General features: G+C 45.2%; 1 protein-coding gene across 9 annotated transcripts in view; it reads left to right on the top strand.

Moving 5' to 3' along the window:
- PALM2AKAP2 (PALM2 and AKAP2 fusion) overlaps nt 1–19,389 on the top strand; it is a 503,536-nt gene that overhangs the window by 388,011 nt on the left and 96,136 nt on the right. For 2 of the 9 annotated variants that reach the window (XM_082469115.1, XM_082469113.1), the window contains exon 1: nt 6,064–6,228. The exons of 6 other annotated variants lie outside the window; for them this stretch is intronic. The gene's annotated coding sequence lies outside the window, so the exon portion shown is untranslated. Of the gene's footprint in view, nt 1–6,063; nt 6,229–6,491; nt 6,953–19,389 lie in introns of those variants that run through there. One more of the 9 variants, XM_082469114.1, reaches the window with a different exon arrangement.

The raw sequence follows: 19,389 nt of genomic DNA, 5'->3' as shown, positions 1-19,389 counted from the left end.
AGTGGTCCCACGTGGCCATCTGTGCCTCTTGCTTCCCTCACAGGGGGACTCTGTCGTCTGTGCTCTCTTTCCCTTCCCCACCCTGCCTTTCCCCTGCACATGTAGCTTTTTTTCTGCATCCTTTCCAACAAGCAGCTTCCATGTTGCTGCATTTCATTGATGATTTTAGTCTGGAACACTGTATGACTTGCACTTTATAATGGTACCCTTTAAATGTATATTACAAGGGGCAATCTGGATGCACAATGTCCCTTTGTCAATGTAGAGAAGGTACAGTCTAGCTATAATGTGGGACAAAATGAAAGCAGTTAGATGGGCAAAAGTTGCTTGGGTTTTGGAATGTTTCTTTGGAGTGTTTTTAAAAGTCTTTTGAAAAAAGAGTCTCAAGCATTGGGGTGAATGTCATCAGGTCACCATTTCCTTGTGTTAGAGGATTTGGCAAAGGAGAGGCCAAGTGTGAGGATGCAGGGAAAGGAAATATATGTGGAACAGGCTGGAAAGGAACTTACTCAGGCACAGGAAGCTGGAGATCCTGGAGAGGAAATGAAGGAAAGGCAGGCAACCACAAACTAGGCCAAGAACGGGAGTAAACATGGTCCAAGAGCCAAGTGTTCTCATGTGACAGCCATCCCTGTCTCTGTGTTCACTTGCTCTCTCCTTCCCCTGCCTAAAGATAATTGTGTCCACCTCAAGTGGGTCCCAGACCAGGCTGTGTCATAGAATCATGTGAGAAGCTTGAACAAATACAGATTCCTGAGCCCCAGATCTGCTAGGGAAATTAACCCAGGCTTTTTGTTTTTTGATTTTTTTTTTTTTTCCAGTTTTCCAGCTACTCTCAATGTGGGCTAGCTTGGGAAACACTGATATTCAAAGTTTTAAGAGCTGACCATCACTCAGAAACCAGACTTGACACTAGAGAAGAGATGGTTTTGAGAAGAGTGTTTTTAATTTGATAAAACAACTATAAGTTAGAACAAACAGTCCATATCCTGTCTTATATGTTGTGCATTCATTCAGAAAGTTGATGGTTAAAACAGTCTATGGATGAAATATCTCTTCTATGGAAAAGCCAAGGATGTAAGCATCATTGCTTACAATTATCTAGAGATGACATTTTTGCCCTTTTATAAGAATCAGAGATCAGTGGAGAAATGTCTTAAGTGGGAAATCCATAAACAAACAAAACATCCAGATGAATAGGGTAAAACCGCTATCAGAATTAGAAAATAAGCCAAAGATCTGTGTGCATCCTAGGAGTTTGTTGGCTGGCTATCCCAAGTCCCACAGCCTTCAGGGGAAAATTATTCCTTTTATAATCATTAAATTAAAATTACTTGGACCCTTACCCACAAAGTGTTAGAGGTGGTCCAGTGCCCACCCCACTCTTTTTATGGATTTTTAACTCAAGTGGTTAACTCCGGTGGGATGGAATTAGTTCTCCTGGTCGCTTCTTGTTCTGGTTTCCCATCTTGTCTGAATTCTTAATCTCACATCCTTCTTGCGTGATATCCAGTCTGCACCAAGCCATATATTAGCCCCTTGCCTTTGGTTCTCCGAACAAATACTGTTATCAGAGGTCTAGGGGTTACCAGAAGTACTTACATCACAACATTACACAGCAAGCAATTTTAAAAGTTTATATTAAATAGTCTCTTTATTTTGGCCACTTCTGTGATCAGGAATTTCTTATTCACTGACTCCTCCCTACCACTTCAGTCTTCTTCTGACTCACAGATCTTATAAGGTTCTGAATTCCAAAAGTGAATTGCAAATTCAAGTGTATAAGCATTTTTTAAAATTTTAAGAGATATCACCAAATTGTCTAATGAATTTACCAATTTATTAACATCAGTTTATATTCCCTTCAACAGTGTACAATACTTAATTTTCATCATTCTCTCACCAATAATAGATAATATTTGTATTTTATGTATTTACTGATATCATAGGCAAAATATATTATTCCAGTATTTTCACTTGCATTTTTTTTTTAATGAGAAAGAGTTTTGGCATCTTTTCCTAAGTTCAATGGCCAGTTATACTTACTTATCTATAAATGACTGGTTTGTTTTTTTTCAATTAGATAGTTGGTAATTTTCTTCAATTTTCATATTGATTTGTAAGAACTCTTTGCATATTAGAGATAGTAACCTGTTGTTATATATGTTGCAAATATTTCCCCCTGTTTGTTTCTTCTTTTAGATTTGCAGTGGTGCATCTGGTCCCATGGGGATGCCCTTGGGATTGGGATTGTTCCTAACTTTCCAATGACTTTACCTGGTACTTGCTGGGAAAGCCCAACAGATCTACTACGGCTATTGGTTTGAGGGGGGCCAGCCTTTTCAGTGCTGGTTTTCTTTGCTTTTCCATCTTATTCTTACTCTTTTTTTCTAGCAAGCCTTTATTTTCTGTAGGACACATTTAGTACTTGAGGAGTATACTCAGCTGATGCTTTTTGGTCTTTCTCCTTGCCAGGAGGAAGAAATGGCAAATTCTTTATGATTGACCAGTCTTGGCCCCTTCTTTGGGTTTTCAGATCAGCTCTCTGAGCAACTCATGGGTCTTTCTTTCAGCTTCTATTCTTCTCTAAGCTTGGGGAGCAAGAAGAGGCTCTGTCAGTCTGTGTCTAGGCTGACTTCTTTCCCAGAAACCCAACCTTTACTTCTGGTGTTTCTCTAGTAAGTACATTCTATTTCTTGTGTCCCCTGGAGGCCACTCTTGCTCAGGGGCACCATTTAAAATGGGCAGGCAGCATGGCACAGGCAACATAAGCAAAAATGTACACTTAGGCCATAGGGAAAAAAAAATCATGACCTCCCCTCTTGCCAAGCAACATTTCCATAGAAGGTGTTGTGTCCTAAATGGTATAGGGAGTGTTTAACATTTTCATATCCCAGCTATGTTTGTTTGTCTTCACAGAATCAGTAGCCCTTTATTTGCTTCATAAGTGCTTCTTACATGGATCAAGGAGCGTATATATTTCATAAAATATTCTCAGCTCTAATAACCATTATCATGTTAAGGCACATACAGTGTGATGAGCCCATAAGCATGCACTGGGTAAGAAGCCAGCCTTTCCCATCTCCAGTGTTTCTTTTTTTAATTTATTTTATTTATTTATTTATTTTTGGCTGCATTGGGTCTTTGTTGCTGTGCGCGGGCTTTCTCTAGTTGCGGTGAGCGGGGGGCTACTCTTTGTTGTGGTTCGCGGGCTTCTCACTGCAGTGGCTTCTCTTGTTGCGGAGCACGGGCTCTAGGTGCCTGGGCTTCAGGAGTTGTGGCTTGCAGGCTCAGTAGTTGTGGCGCACGGGCTTAGTTGCTCCGCGGCATGTGGGATCTTCCTGGACCAGGGCTCAAACCCGTGTCCCCTGCATTGGCAGGCGGATTCTTAACCACTGCGCCACCAGGGAAGCCCTCCAGTGTTTCTTATACTTTCATGTTCTTAAGAATCACCTAGGAGCTGTTAAAACAGTTTCCCTGGTCCTGCTCCCAGAGATTCTGACTTAGTAGGTAAAGGTGGAGCCCAGGAATTTGCATTTTTAATAAATGCAGACATGGTCCTGATATCTGTGGTCCTTAGTCCTGGCTTTGGGTCCAGGGCAAGATATCTCAACGTCAGCACTCTTGACATTTGGGATACAACGATCCTTTGTTGTTGTGGGACTGTGCCATACCCTTCAGGATATTTAGCAACATCCCTGGCCTCTAACCGTTAGATGTCAGTAGCACCCCACCCCCATTATGACACTATGACAATCAAAAATGTCTTCAGACATTGCCAAAATGTCTGGGTGGGCGGGGGGTGGGGGTGGGGGAAGCATCAAATCACCCTTGGTTGAGAACCGCTGACCTAGGGGAAAATAAATGTTAATTTAAAACAGTTTTTACTTTCACATGCAGATGTTCATACCCTTGCATTGATTTCATTGAACAAATTAAATAAATATTTCTGATCCCTGGTATGTACCAAGCCTTTCATTTTAAAAAAGTGTAGCTTAATCATGGCTTCCTCTTTAACATCTTATAAGATGAAAGAAAAGGAAATGTTCTTGTAAATTAATATCTATTGAACTTGTACTTTTCCTAAATTAATATTCCCAATAGTTTTCTGTAGAATATGCCAGAACTTTAAAATTAACAGAAAATTAGCATTAATTAATTCATATTTAAAAATAATATTACAGTCATATTAACACTGACATTGCTTTAGGAAAGAATTCAGAATTGCTGTACTATTTCTAATAAGGAAACAAATTTGACAGGTAAATGTTTGACTGGAATATAGGAAGAAAGAGTGATGATGCACTTGCCCTAATACTGTTTATAAAAATCTCACCTCTGCTGTAAGTTTAGAATTTTTCCCTGAAGAGTCTATGGTCCATATAAATAAATAAGTGTCCCCAAACATGCTCATTTCAATGTGAGTTTTCACATGCTATTAAAATGTTAAAAATAGAGCACAATGTAGGGCACCCAAATATTTAACTCAGGTTAGTGCCATGAAGAGCTGAAAGAAAGAGAGAAAGGAAGGAAGGAAGGAGGAAAGGAAGAAACAAAAGAAAAGAAAAGGAAAGAAAGGGATTGACTGAGGCTAAAACTCTGTAATCTCCAGCCACTGGTCAGTAAATTCTGTTGAAATTCAATAGTGTAAGAGACAAACATGCAAAAAGGCTGGTGAAACAATTCCTAAATGCCAAGAAAAAGAAGCCTATAGATTTTCAGGAACCCTGAGGAGAACCGCTGAGGTCTCCATTGTAGTCTTCACTGCATCTCCACCTCCCCTTCCGTGATGGTGTGAATAAACCTTCAGACAGTAAAGAAGCCTTTTCCGGGGTTGATGCTATTTTTAATGTCTTTAGCTGGACAGACTTTCTGGACAGGTCCCCATGTTATCGTTTCTTGTATGGGAAATCAAGGTCCCTGGTAGTTGTCTTTCCCTGCCGTGTGTGGCAGGCAGAATTGATTCTCAGAAGAGGACCCCGGGATTTTGGCCCGCGGTTCAGAAAAAAAGTAGGCTAACAGAGGATGGAACTAGGGGAGTAAGGGGCTCTGACTTGCAGAGGTGGGGAGGGAGAACCACTGGGAAATGAAAACCTTGATCATGCCTAGTGGAAAGTTGAATTTAAGAAATCTGACTACATATCATGTTTATATTCTATTTCCTCTGCAGAGAACACCTTGGTTTTAAAAATACTGTTTTCTGTGTGAGGTGTTTCTGTGTGTGTCCTCTCAGGATTTCTAGAAGGTCCGTCTTCAGAGGGTCATTAACATTATTTAAATATTCATGGTGGGGGAGGGGATTACAAGCTGAAATTTCAGACAGCTTGGGAGTGGGGGATGGCTGGCCACCCGCCGGATCCAGCCCCACGCGGTGTATCAGCTGCCTCCTTCCCCACCGCTGGCTTTGTTAACACACGCACTCTGACACCAGGCCACCAGCTGCCACAACAGGGAGGGCAGCATGAAGGCTCTGGCGAGCCAGTGAACCAGAAGCATCCCTGTCCGCACCTCAGCCTCTGGACCACATCAGGGAGAGGCCCAAAACACACCGAGCCGCCGTCCGCGTCACAAAGACGCGTCTCCCACCGGCTCCCAGCGGTCCTGCTTACCCGGACACAGTCTTGGTGCCGGTAAGGGATGGGGAACTCGACCCCTCGGATAGGAACTCAGCGGTGCCGGCCTTGTGAGGGCGCACACGCAGCCACACACTTCCATATACACTCATATGCACGTATGTATACACCAACGCACACGTCCAGATGCACGCACGCCGACACGGCCACACGTGCGCTAACACAGGTCCACGTAACCCAGACACAGAGCCCTCTCCCCGGTTAGGAAATACTCGGCTTCACTTGCCCCATCCCTCCATCCCTCCAATCTATCCATTCACTCATTTCTTGGTTTCTCGGTGTGTGCCAAGATTTCGCCAAAGCCACAGACAGAAGGTGTGAGTGGTTGGGGAGGGGATGTGGAAGCGGAGGGGCAGACCTTTGCCCCAGGCGCTGGGAAGGGGGCGGGGAAGGGGCGGGCTCCGGGAGCAGGCGGGCGGCGCTCCCCGGCGCTCCAGCGCGCAGAGCGGCCGCGGCTCTCGGCAGATGCGCTCGCCCCAGCCGTGGCCTGCCGAACGCCTTTCCGCGGAGTCTCCCCGACGCCTCGAGGAGGAGGTAGTGGCCGCGCCGCGCTAGATCGGAGGCCGAGGACAGCGCCCCCGTCCGGCGCCCAGAGGTGGGTGTCCAAGCTCAGGCACGGCGACCCAGGACACCAAGTCCCTGGGGCCCCCTCCTGGTGTTGGGGCCTCGGGCGCGGGGAGAGGGTGGCTTGGGAAGGATTGGTCTCTTGGGAGCCCTTTGATGCACCGCGGACTTTAAAGGGCTTTTATGGTCCTTGCCTAGTGGAGCGTGTGCGGGGCGGGGGCCTGGCTGGAAAGGGCTGTGACCCTGTGGCTTTGAATTCCTAGGTTTGGGGGAGGGCCAGCTTTTGGCTGCTTTATTCAATACTTACTCACTTATATATGCTTTAAAAACTAAACTTAGGAATACCACCTCCCTCCCACCCCCTCTGCCAAACACACACAGAGTCGGGCTGTACAGGAAAAGCAGAGAAAAATCAAAGGTCGGTAGCCGCCTCTCCAGACCTGGGAGCCGCGGTGGATGGAGCCAGCGGTTCCAGATGGAGAGGAAGGCGCGCGTCCTGACTCCTTTGATGGTAGCACTGGGGGCGTTTTCAGAAATCAGGAGCTTTGCAGGGAGACTGAGGCCGAGGAGGGCCGGGTTCTCAGGCAGCTGGAACCTTTTGGAATGGGGTCCGGGGAGACGCTGCAGGAGGAGGGAGAAGCCCTTCTGCGCGCGGAGGGAGGGGGAACCGGGTCCGAGCTGAGCCTGGAAGTTCGGCCTGAGGCTGGGACCCCAGCTATTAGGATCTGGTGTTTTATCCTGGATAAAGCCGGAGGGTAGGTCTCTTTGGCCCCTTTGTGGGGACCCTGTGGGGAGTCGAGGGCGCGGATCGTGGTGGTGAGCGCTGGGGCAAGTGTTCTGGCATTGCGGTGGAGGCGACGCGCCTCCCCGGATAGGAGCTAGGAGATACTGGCGGCCCTGAGAAATTCTAGAGAATCGTAGTGGAGAACAGGGGACTGAACGGAGGTCCGGGAGAGCGGGCTGTCCGGGAGCCGCGGAGGGAGGCGAGGCGGGCCGGGGAGCGGTGGGGTTAGTGGCCGGTGAGGGCGGAAGGCGAAGCGGCGGCTGCAGGCGGTGGGGAGCGAGGCGGAGGGTGGACCCGCGGGAGCGGAACCCGCAAGCTGGTTTCTGAGTTTCCCTGGACGGATGCGAGACGGCCAGCATTGGGGATCTCGCCTTGATCCGCAGAAGGGCCCCTCTGGGAGGGAAGTGACTCGTGTAGAGAGATGGTGGATTATTTCTCCAGACCGGGTTTCCCGTGTGGGGCAGTAGTGGTTTGGCAGATGTCTACCCTTCCCTGTAGCAGTTTTAGGCGCAGCACCTAAACCCCCCCCCCAACACCCCCCCAACAGACACACATATTTACCTTTGAAAAGAGCACACACACACACACACACACACACACACACACACACACACACACACGTCTCTGTATATAGTATATCCCTCAGTCTGCAAACAACTTCTCAGAGGAAGCGCTCTTCCCTCTTATCACCCGTCACTGGCACCTGGAGGCTGAATTAGGACAAACCCACCACTCACCAGTGTAATCCCAGGGGATTTGTTTCCTTGGCTTTGTTGTAATTGAAGAGAGTTTAATTTAAGCATCACACTTTTCTTCCTGGAAATGTTCGCAATTTAATTAAACACTCTCTTCCTGCTGGCAGCTTCCTCAACTTTGATCAATAAAATTTCAGAGTAACAGGTCTAGAAATGAGGCATATTTAGTAAGGAGTTCATTGCTTCTTTAAACATAAAGCCTTTTAAGAATTGAAACTTGCCCTAAAGCACTTCTAAACGGCTGTCCGATGCCGGCTCTCTCCTCTCCAGTTTTGATATAGGCTCTTTGCTTAAAGGGCATCTTCTCCTTTGAGTGGGCACACCATGGGTCTTGTAGGCCCTGCAGTTATTTTGAGCTGCACCAATAAAATTAGTCATGAGCCAGAAGAAACGAAAGTAATACACATCTTGGGTCTCCAGATCCCTTACCTAACAGACTGGGCAGTTAAGTGTTAAGATGCTTCTCTGGCAGTAGAGTTCATTTTCAACTTCTTTCTGGGATGCCAAGATGCTAGTGTGAGACTGGGTTTTGAGATGGGACAAACATTTTGAAATACCCATTATCTCATAGTTCTGGCATGACAGTTGAAACAGCTTCCTGCCTGCGGAGTTCAGGGTAGTGTTGTCAGAATTTATTTCACTTTCGTAAGTGGCTCACTAGCTCAGGATCTCTGGCCGATAAAGTGGAAGAGGTTGTCTTAATTCAGTTGTCAAGTGAGGGGAAAATGATCCTCTGGTTGTTTTATTTCTAAACCTTTCAGTATTTTAATATAGAAATTGCATATTAACTGTTGCTTTTAAAATGCTAACACCCTGGACTTTCTAATTAATTATTATAATTATTGGCTAGATTCTGCTGTCTTTATAGAGTTGGTGGACTCTTAAAACACCCATGTCCTAGATTTCTATCAAGGTTGTCATCACAAGTCTCTACATACTAGGAAAATGAGAAATGTTTCAAATAAAAATGCAGTTGAATTTGGACGGGGGTTGTGCTGAGGGATTTTAATGATTCAAACAGGAGCATGTTGAAAATTGACTTCTGAAAACCAGTTTCATTTTTTAATTTTATACATTTCTCAGCACTGGTATGATCTCTCATGAATTAGCCTCTGGAATGGCTGTCCCTTGATCCTGAGTCACCATTTGCTTAGATTATTGGTCAGGCATCCTGTGTAAGCTATTGGAAATTTCAAGTAATTGATGAGTATACTTATCAGGTTCAACAATGTTAGTAAGTTTTGCTAGAAGATTGCATCATTTTTTTTGGTACGGTGCAAACTTGACACCCGGAGGCAGATTTGCTGTGATGCTAAAGAAGCTTAAGCTTCAGGGCCCTGCACTAGCACCAGCCTCATCCAGGAGCAGCACATTGGGTGGCTTGGGCCTGAGGGAGACAGTGCGTCCATGAGCCATCACGGGGGTAGGGGGGGTGGGGGGAGGGGGAGGGGGAGGGAGAAATATCTTTGTTAGATAATCACCTTCTAAGGATATATGACTGCTGTTAAGTTTTGGACATATGCCCTTCAAACACATTTTCCAGGAACATATTATTATAGAAAAATTGAAATCACCTGTGCTGTAACAGGAACATCCACTACAGGTTTCCCCCACTTTCTGAAAGTTCACATTAGTGCCCCTTAGCTTTTACTCAAGATCTACATTTCGCTAACCAAAAGAAATCCAAAAAAGATTTTCACTTCTAGGAAAAAGCTGTTATGTTATCGAACTAATGTAGTCTTTTGTAAAATTGAAGTGCCTGCTGTAACATGAAGCGGGAATACTCTTTGCTCCATGCCAGTTCAGCTTACCAAAGGTTTCATAGGAGTGGTCTACTTTCAGATAGTGGGACAAACCTGTATTTGGCTCAAAAAGAAAACTGTACAGTATGTTTGTGTGATTTAAGTAGGACTTGATTAATTAGAATACTTAAGAAATGGAGTGCTCTAATAATTTCAGTAACTTAACATTAAACATTTATTTCAACTGTTGTTGATGAAGATGTTTCTAAGATGTAATAAATGACTACCCCTCCTTGACTACTTCTTGCCTTAGTGAGTTTACTGTGGTGAATGTACTGTTGTCCTTCCATTGACCGTTCAGGATTTTGTAGTCTCAGTGTGATGTTAGCGTAGATACAGATTGTAATTTTTAGAAGTGTAGAAGTGTAATCGCCAAACCTAGTCCAGTACAGACTCTGGAGGCTGGCTTTTGAGAAAACTAAAATCCCGATATAAATGTTATTTCTGTTCTTTGCCCCAGTCTCTGAAAGATGAAAGATGAGCGCCAGAAAAATGAGTTAATCAAGACCTTGCCTTCTTCCTACAGTAAAACAGGATGCGCTTTCTCCAGGGTTCAGCCAGAGGTTCTTTTTTTCCTTTTGAAGTGAATTCAGAGATTGAGGAGGTGCAGAAGAGGACAGACAGCATGGGCAGAGGGGCTGAGAGCATCCTTGGGCCCATTCACCTCTTTTTCCCTTTGGTACTTCTCTCTCAAATCTAGGAGCACCAGTGCTACCAGGCCTTGGGGGGACACGTTTGAGTAGGATCAAGGAACATGTAAGTGGCATTTGTTCCTTTCTTGGTTGGAGTCTCAGAAAGACTGCATGGGCCCTGCAACTGGAAAAGGTACCCTTTGGAGGTAGAATGCTGAGTGTTTCCTTATTCAGGAAGAGGATAGGGATGGGGATGAAATGATAGAGCTTCCCTCAAGTGGGTTTGTTTGTTTGTTTGTCTTGGGAGGATATATGTCCGAGTTGAGGGAGTCATGGTGTGAATGCCAAGGAAGGGGAGAGAGCTGTAGAATTTGGTGGGGGTGACACTGTCCTCTGAAGCCCCCTTTTCAGGGACTTTGTGGTCGGTTGGATGCTTGATTGGAGCAGATGGGGGTGAGCAGAGCCAAATACACAGATACTATAACTAACACCCCAGTTATCCAGAGCCATGGCAGGGCCCGAACTCATTAGTGTGTTGGCCAAATTCTCTGTAAGATCTACAGCATGTCACATAAACTGAGTCTTAGTTTCTTCATCTATAAAAAATGGGATACAGAGATTAGCGTGGCCCCTGCACAAGGATGACATGCAAATTCATGAAGTGTTCCATATTTTTTATACACACTACTATATATAAAATAGATAACTAATAGAGACCTACTGTATATCACAGGGAACTCTACTCAATACTCTGCAATGACCTATATGGGAAAAGAATGTAAAAAAGTGGATATATGTATATGTATAGCTGATTCACTTTGCTGTACAGCAGAAACTAATGCAGCACTTTAAATCAACTATACTCCAATAAAAATTTTTTTTAAATAATAAATAAATAAATAAATAAAAATTAAAAATGGGGATACCAAAACTTATCTACTTCAAAACTTAAATGAGATAGGTATGGAAGCACCTTGAACATGTATTCTTCCCCAAATTGTTTGTTTTCTTAAATTAACCAACATCTTTCATCTTTATGGCAGATGCAAATAAGTAAACAGTTTTTAAAGTTAATTTTTAAAAATTCCAGCAATTGTGTAGCACATCAATTGTTCATCCTTTACACCAGATCAGATCCAGAAGCTTTGGGCACAGAGGTTCTCCAGGCCTGACCTCCACGCCCACCCCACAGCCCCCTTTTGACTTGGGGAATCTGGCTGACATCCTTCTCTTCCCCTTACCCCAGAACACTTGCACTGTTGTAGCAAGGCTTCTTCCAGTCTTCTTTACTTGCTCTCTCCTGATGCTTCGAGTAGGTCAGAAATTGCTTCTCAATGGGAAAATGGACCCAAATTTTCAGGACCCTCATCCTGGGCTTTAAGCTCACTCAGTGACCGGCAGTAGGATGGGGGGGTCACTGGGATTCCCCTTCACGAACTACTGCAAGCTTCTTTGCCAGCTTTCATGAGTTTACTCTGTCATAAGGCAGGAACATGGATGAATGTATTAAGTAAAGATTTGCCATGAGGGTTAAAATAAAAAAGGTTTTCAGAAGAGCCTGAGAAGCGTAGTGAATTCAGTCCTTTTTGTCTTATCATGGAACTTCTCACAGATTTGCAGTAGAGTTGGCTGCTTGGATGGATGATTATGTAGCAGCCAGGTGAGGTGGGCACACCAGAAGCATTATCCTGAGTTAATTCTTAAGTGCTACAAATCATTCTTTTTAACAAACACATATAGAAGGTAACCTCCACCCTTGGTCCAAACTTGGCCACCAAATTCACGGTGCCACCCCTGGATTACGGTGAGCCGGTACGTTTAAGGAAGTGAGTCGGTTAGAAAAAGCAGTTGGGGATTCACAAACAGCATGGCTGAAAAAGCAGAACACTGCAGCACCTAACCCAGTTTGTGATGCCCCTGTGAAGTTTTCTTTTTAATCACTGTCTGCTGGAGGGAAGTCCCCGCTCAGAACGTCTCCGGAGGGGGAACTGTCCAACTCAGGGCCAGTGACTCTCCAGTGTCTGTACTCTGTTTAAGGGCCTCAGCCCTGCATGAAGACCCAGTTTCCTGGGAATTGGCCTGTTCACTTGAGCAGCCTATCTGGACATGTGATGCATCACCCCAGTGTCCATAGAGGGGCAGACAGTGTCCATATGGTACAGGCTGTCAGCATCACCCACGTGGGAGGAGCCTGGATACTGCCTTTTAAACTGGTTTTGCTGGTGATGCCAAGACCAGGTGATGGTGGCAGTCCTGGTGCTCTGTCAACAGGTCTGTGAATTCTACTTGCACGTTCTGCCCTGTGGAGCACGCAGAGTCCTTATCTGCTACGTATGATTGGCGAGCAGTCGAGTCAGTGTATATCAGTGGCGGTCCAGAACTATTAACCTCTCTTTGAACTGCACAAGGGTGTTTTTTCTTGCTCTGCGTATGCTTTAGTGAGGAAGCCTTGCAAAGGATTATTACTGTGCAGAGCAAGGATAAACAGTGACACTAGAGCAGTTTTTCCTGGGTTGTCAAAGGGTGCTGGACTGGACGTTACCCCACAGGCCTTAGAGCGCCCTGGGTTGGTGAGGTTTAGAGGAGAATTTTGCCAGACCTTCCAGGGTTATTGTCTTTTGTCGGTTAGAAGGAAGAGTGTGTGCGTGGAACTGGTACCCACACCACTCCAGGTTCTGTGAAGAGAGAGGGGTTCCTTAGGTGCCCATCCCGGCCATCCCCATGGCTTTTCCCAGGGTGTTTGTGATGATTCTGTGGGCCTTGGACTGAGCTAGTGCTTCCCGCAGCAGAGACCAGCCCTGCAGACTCTGGGGGAAGTCCCGACCCTCAGATGCCTTTCTTCCCACCCAGCCTGACCAGCCTTGAATGCAGAGCTCTGCCAGGGCCGCGTGAGCCCCGCACCTGGGTGAAGGTGGAGGAAGGCCAAACCACACTTTCCTGTAGGCGATTAACTGCCAGCTTGCTGCCCCTCTCCCAGTGCAGCTGACTGTCTCGACTTCTATTCTCATGACGACATTTGCACAGTGGAATCGTGCAGAAACTTACTTTGTTTGGAGCAATGCCTGACATACATTTTTTTGGATACAGCCTACAAATGGAGAAAGACACCATTGTTGAGCACTTTTCGTGGGGGGGTGGGGATGGGGAGAGAGTGATTTTCCCAAAGGAATACATCTTACTTAATATTCTAGAAAAATCAAGTACTACACAACCCTGAATTCAAAAGCTCTCTCTGTATGTGTGTTAAAATCAAGGTCTATGTGTCATGTACTGTGTGGTCCCAGGGCTATATTTAGCCTGGCAAATTAGTATTTTTGCATTAGAACATTTTATCCTTGCAAAGGATAGCAAGGATTCTCCCCGGACACAATTCCAGATGAGTAGAATTCATGCATTTGGGGAGGAATATGAAGAAACTGTTTTGGAAATTGAGATCCGACCCAAAGCCCTTGCGATTATTCCTGTTTGAGATCATTTTTCCTTTTGAGAAGAGTTTAAATCAGTGTTAAATGCAGCATGGAGGTGGACCCGGAGAGTGGGAGGCATTGCTTTTGCATGAAATCACAATGTGTACATTGTTTTAAAATATTCTTTTCATCATATGCTTCATTACCAAAACAATTCACAGCCTCCAAAGGATGACAGATGTTATGGTGTAAGCAATAGAGAGAGTATAAACTAGAAGAAAGGAAAGGGAAGAAATCCCTCCTTCTCCAACCACCACTCAGAATGGAATTGAGTTTTTTCTTCTAGGGAATTTCCTGTAATCCTCAGGGATGGCTTGACCTTGAGGTTTCTAGGCTTGGTGCTGGGAGGAGCTAAGAGGAAAAGGGGAGGGAATTAACATTTTCTGAGCGCCAGACACCAAATTGGTTGCTTTATCTTCAGTGTCTTACCTAATGCTCGCAATCACCACCATATTTCAAATGAGGATGCTGAGGCGCTGGGAGGTTGCCAGGTAACAAGCCAAGCTGTGCGACGCCAGCCAGTTTTCTTACGCAGTTTTCCCTCTTGTTACTAAACCAGTGCTAAAGGGCCCTGGTGCTGAGAGTGTGGTCTGAGGGCCAGCGACATTAGCATCACCATCACCCAGGGGCTTTGTTGAATCTAGAGAATCCTGAGCCCCATTCCAGACCTGCTGAGTCAGAATCTGCATTTGTAACAAAATCCCTAGGGACTTGTATGCACAGTACGGTGTGAGAAGCTCTACTACCCCGGACTTGGAGGGCGAAGGTCTGGCAGATACCACGGAGAAGACTAGCCAAACCTCAGGACTGCGAGATCGGCAGACTGATTTGAGGGATTGGTCTGTCTGGGAGGGGGGATGGGTGCAACTATCAATAGAATCTAGCAGGATGCAGCTGAGCATCTTAAAATGCACAGGATGCCCCCCTCCCCTCGCAACAAAGAATTATCTTGCCCCGAATGTCCACAGTGCTGATGCTGAGAAACCCCGATCTAGTCGTCCATATCTGGGATTCACATCCTGTAGATATGTTTCCATAGCTTCGGATGCGTGCAGCTCTCTAGCAAGTGTAACTTAGATGATACTGATTGCATTTTGCTATGCAAATGTGATTCTCTTTACTGGGACTTGAAAAGAGTAAAAGAGCTGAAATTGCAGCATGATAGATTTCCGTTAGGGTTATGAGAGTGTCTGGCTCTGGTACCCAGGATATTGCAAAAATGTTTCTGAGCGTGTACTGAGTGCCCCCCACTGGGGGTCATTCCCCCCCCTCCCCCCCACAACCCCCCGGTCCAGTCCTGCCTGGCAACAATACCTTTTGTTTGTTTTACTCCCCAAATTTGCCCAGGCCTCTGTCCTATTTCTCAGCCTCCAAGCAAGCTGTGTTGGGTCAGCTGTGATACCTGGAGGCTGGGGGAGGAAAGGGAATAAACGCAAGACTGGTGAAGGGAAGCAAAGCCTCTTTCCTACCACCTTGCCTCCCTGCCTGCCCCTGGGATCTACTCATCTCCCCTTTTTCTCACTCAGCTCCTCTAATTCCAGCACCTCCACTGACAAACACCTCTCCTCTCTCCCTGCCCCTTCTCTCTCTCTCTCTAGATTCTGGCCCAGAACATCTGGAACTCTCTCCCCTCCATCCCCTCTGCCTCCCTCCCTCCTTTTCTCTCTGTCTTCCGTTTGTGAGCTGAAAATCAACCTGAATCACGACTGGGAAGTGAAACCAGGATGTCCAGTGTATATTAAGGGAGGGAAAAGTTTTGAACTGAAATTCTATCCGATAAAGAACCCTTGTCATTTATCTCCTTCAGAATGGCTACAAACACCTCTACCTACTTTCTTGTTCTACTCTGATTAAAACTTCCTTTTTCTCCAGCTCTAGAGTTGGAAAACAGAATTCTTTCTTGGTTCTAGTGTGTTTTCCAACTTTCTTTCACTGTTGATATTATAACGATCATTTTCCTATACTTTTAAATGAACATTGTCATTGAAGTAGATTGTTCTCAACAAGTTTTGGATTTATCACCGAGACATCCCAAGGAGAAGAAAATCTCTTAGCAACTTCTGTGTACCTTCTTTTCATAACTCTCATGATCCTTTGCAAATGAAAGGGGACGCCTTGGAGAGTGACGGCAAGCTACACAGAACGCCCAGCTCCAGCATTTGGAGCCAGAGGCCAGGGCAGATGAAGCTGGAGTGCTGGGCTTCTGGCCAGAGTGGAATGAATCTTCCCAGCACTGGGAAGCCTGTGTTTTTCCAGCAGACCAGCTGATCTGCTCCAGAGGGCTTTAAATTGGGCAATGGGGAGTTCTGGGGAATAGTGGAAATCAGAGAACAGGAGATCAATTGCTACGGAGGATTATTGGTTATGTCACAAAAAGGGGGAGATTTGACATCTGGTAACTGATGCCTAGTAATTGTTTTGAGAAAATAGTTGGGAAATCAGTATTAGAAACAATTTTGTCTTTAATATCAGTCCTAAAGGTGTATAAATGAGAGGAAGAGGACTTTCCTGGTGGTCCAGTGGTTAAAACTCTGCACTTCCACTGCAGGGGGCGCAGGTTCAATCCCTGGTCGGGGAACTAAGATCCCACATGCCTCGCAGTGCGGCCAAAATAAATAAATAAATAAATAAATGAGAGGAAGAAAAGCTTAGATGACTTTGTCCCCCGAGGTACCCCTCCTGTCTTCAGCCCACACCCTCTAAGTGTGTTGTCACATCTCATGAACGCCTCAAGGGTCCTCTTGGGCTTGATAATGTACGCCATCTTTTGAAAAATCCACTAAATTCTTTTGGCCACAAATTATGCCTTTCAAAATTGGCCTGGAAGAATGCTAGTAAGAATCATTACACAACTGACTACTGCAAATCCTTGGACACATACAGAGTAACAATTACTGGGGCTTTATGAAGAATGGCTCCAAACCAAGGGCAGAGTTTACATGAACAGAGGAAGACATAATTCAATATGTGTACAATTGAATAAAACCTTGAACCTTTAACATGGGCCCATTTTCATACACAAATTGGGAAGAAGCGTCTTTCAAAAGAGCGTAATTTTGAAAAAGCTCAGATTTTCATATTTCTTCAGTGAGTTGAATCTTCCATAAGTGCAGATACTGGGAGATTAAAGGGGATTTAAGATGCTTCTGATAATGAATATTTATTGAAAATCAGGCCCTCTTCCAAGTGCCACATATGTATCGCCATCTTTAACCCTCATAACGTCCTCCTGTTGGGAAGATACCAGTATTATAAATTTTTGTTACAGATGAAAAAACTGAGCACAGTGGTTTAAGACAAGGGCATATATCTAGTGGCACAGTCAGAATTTGAATCCTTGTATTCTGGCTTTTATACACAGTCTCTTAATCTTTACCATCCTTATTCTGCCTTCTTTGTACTTAAGACAAACTAAACTTGCGCTCTCCTACTGCGGTTGAGGGTATGAATCTCAGTCCATAAGCAAAGGCTTGCAAAAAACATAGCATTTTATAACTTATGTAAATTAACTTAATTTTGTCTCCAAGCCTTCCATCTGTCCAGCTTACAGAAAATTTAACCTCAGTTATTTTGGGAAAACGCCCACCTTATGATTGCATCCAAGGTCTAAGGTTTTAGGAAAAGGGCCATCTAGACACGTCTCGACACCAGTTTTAGTTGTGATTTCCAGTCACGTGTCTATATTGCTTTGACTGTTTCTGTCCACATGGGCAAGTTTGAGGCTCTCGGCTGTTCCACACAGGCATGGGATGGAGCCCGGGAATCCTTGGCAAATCTGGGAACCTGGAGCCTGGAGTCTCTCCTCTCTGAAGTCTTGCCAGCTCTACTAGGAGCTTCCAGGGAACAGAGTAAAACACCCAGAGGTAGAGGATGGAAGGACGCTTTCTAGAATGCCTTGCATAATCTTGTCTATAGCTTAGATTTTTACAAAAGCTAGGAAGAAGCTTGACTCCTTGACATCAGATCTCCAAAGCAAGCATCCTGCTGGCTGCCTGCCTGCCTAAGGGGGAGGAAGGAGGAGAGAACGTAAAAGGAGAAGACATTATTAAGATCTCAGTAATATTCATGGACTAGAGTGGTGGTTGCCAGGGGCTGGGGGGAGGGAGGAATGGGGAGTTAGTGTTAAATGGGTACAGTTTCAGTTTTGCAAAATGAAAAGAGTTCTCTGGATGGATGGTGGTGATGGTAGCAGACAATGTGAGTATACTTAATGCCCCTGAACTGTACCCTTGAAAATGGTTAAAATGCTGAATTTTATGTTTGTATATTTTACCATGATAAAGCATAGTCGTCCACACAGAAATTTTATTTCATTTGTACCAATATTGACTTTTATTAAAAACAGTCAAAAGGTAAATCCAAATGACAGAAATAGAAAATAAACATCACCATCAAAAAAAAAAAAAGTTCATGAAAAACTATCTTTTGAAAGCTAAAGGAGAGCAGTAGATTTGAATCCTCCATTGGTGGGTGTGTTCACTTCCTTCAAGGGAAGCGCTGGTCTTGTCTGACCTCTGAACCCAGCCTTGGTCTTGAAGACAGTGGACCCCGAACACCCAGTGGTAAAGTGGCCTCAGAAAGTGTTCGAGGTTCAAGTGGTCCATTGCCTTGAAGAACACTCAGCGAGATGGGCCTGCGTGGTTCATGGTACCCTCACTGGAGGCCACAGGACTGATTCGAAGAGGAGAACATGTGTTGAGCTGTCTTTTCCTACTGTCTAGGCTGCTCTCTGGCCCTGGGATGAGGGCAGCTCCATAATTACCACACCTCTGTCATCAAAGGAATCCCGAGTTGTCACATTTCTCAGTATTGTTTCCCTTGCAAATTAATTCTGGTTTGTCATATTTCCAAGGTGGAAACTACCTCTCCTCGCTTTTTTTTCCCCACTGTAGCTCCATGATAAGGGAAATGATGGATGCCTGGACTTGTCTTCTGGCATCCAGGGCACTGCATATCTGGGCCCTGCAGGGGCCCAACCTCTGAAACAGGAAGAGGTGCCTGTCGAGGTCTCAAAGACACACTTTCTTAGAGTTTGCTGTCTTCTCATGCTTCCCCGGCTGTCAGAAAGGGCATGAGAGTGACCTGGGGGTTGCGAGGCTGTGGAAACACAGTGGGGGCAGCCCTGGATGGCTCTTCCCCTCTGTGGGCTTTGGTGTCACCCCAGCAGGGTGACTTCCAGGTAGAGGGCCAGCTCCCTGACACCCATGACAGCAGGACCCCTTCTGCCTGCCGGCCCTGACAAGCATGCTGGGACATTTCTGTGATGGCACTGCTAGTTCTTCCCCTTGCTTGCTTGTTTTTCATTTTAATTGTGGTAAAATACACATAACATAAAATTGACCATCTTGACCATTTTCAGTTACGTTAAGTACATTCACATTGTTGTGATACCATCACCATCCATCCGTCCACGGAACTTTTCGTCTTGCAAAATTGAAACCCTTTACCCATTAAATACCAACTCCCCCTTCCCCTCTCCCTTTCTAGCCCCTGGTAACCACTGTCTACTTCCGGTCTCTCTTAGTTTGGCTACTCTAGGTAACTCATCTAAGTGGAATTACATAGTATCTCTCCTTTTGTGACTGGCTATTTCACTTAGCATAATGTCCTCAAGGTTCCCCCATGTTTTAGCTGCTGTTAGGATTTCCATCTTTTTTAATATTGGTGAATTATATTCCAGAGTATGTCTATACCATATTTTGTTTATCCATCATCCATCGATGGACCCTTGGGCTGCTTCCACCATTTGTCC

The sequence above is a fragment of the Balaenoptera physalus genome (assembly GCF_965194825.1).
Source record: "Balaenoptera physalus genome assembly, chromosome: 7".
Classification (NCBI taxonomy): Eukaryota; Metazoa; Chordata; class Mammalia; order Artiodactyla; family Balaenopteridae; genus Balaenoptera; species Balaenoptera physalus.
The sequence above is the reverse complement of the archived record's forward strand: the minus strand, read 5'-3'. Positions and strand labels throughout refer to the sequence as shown.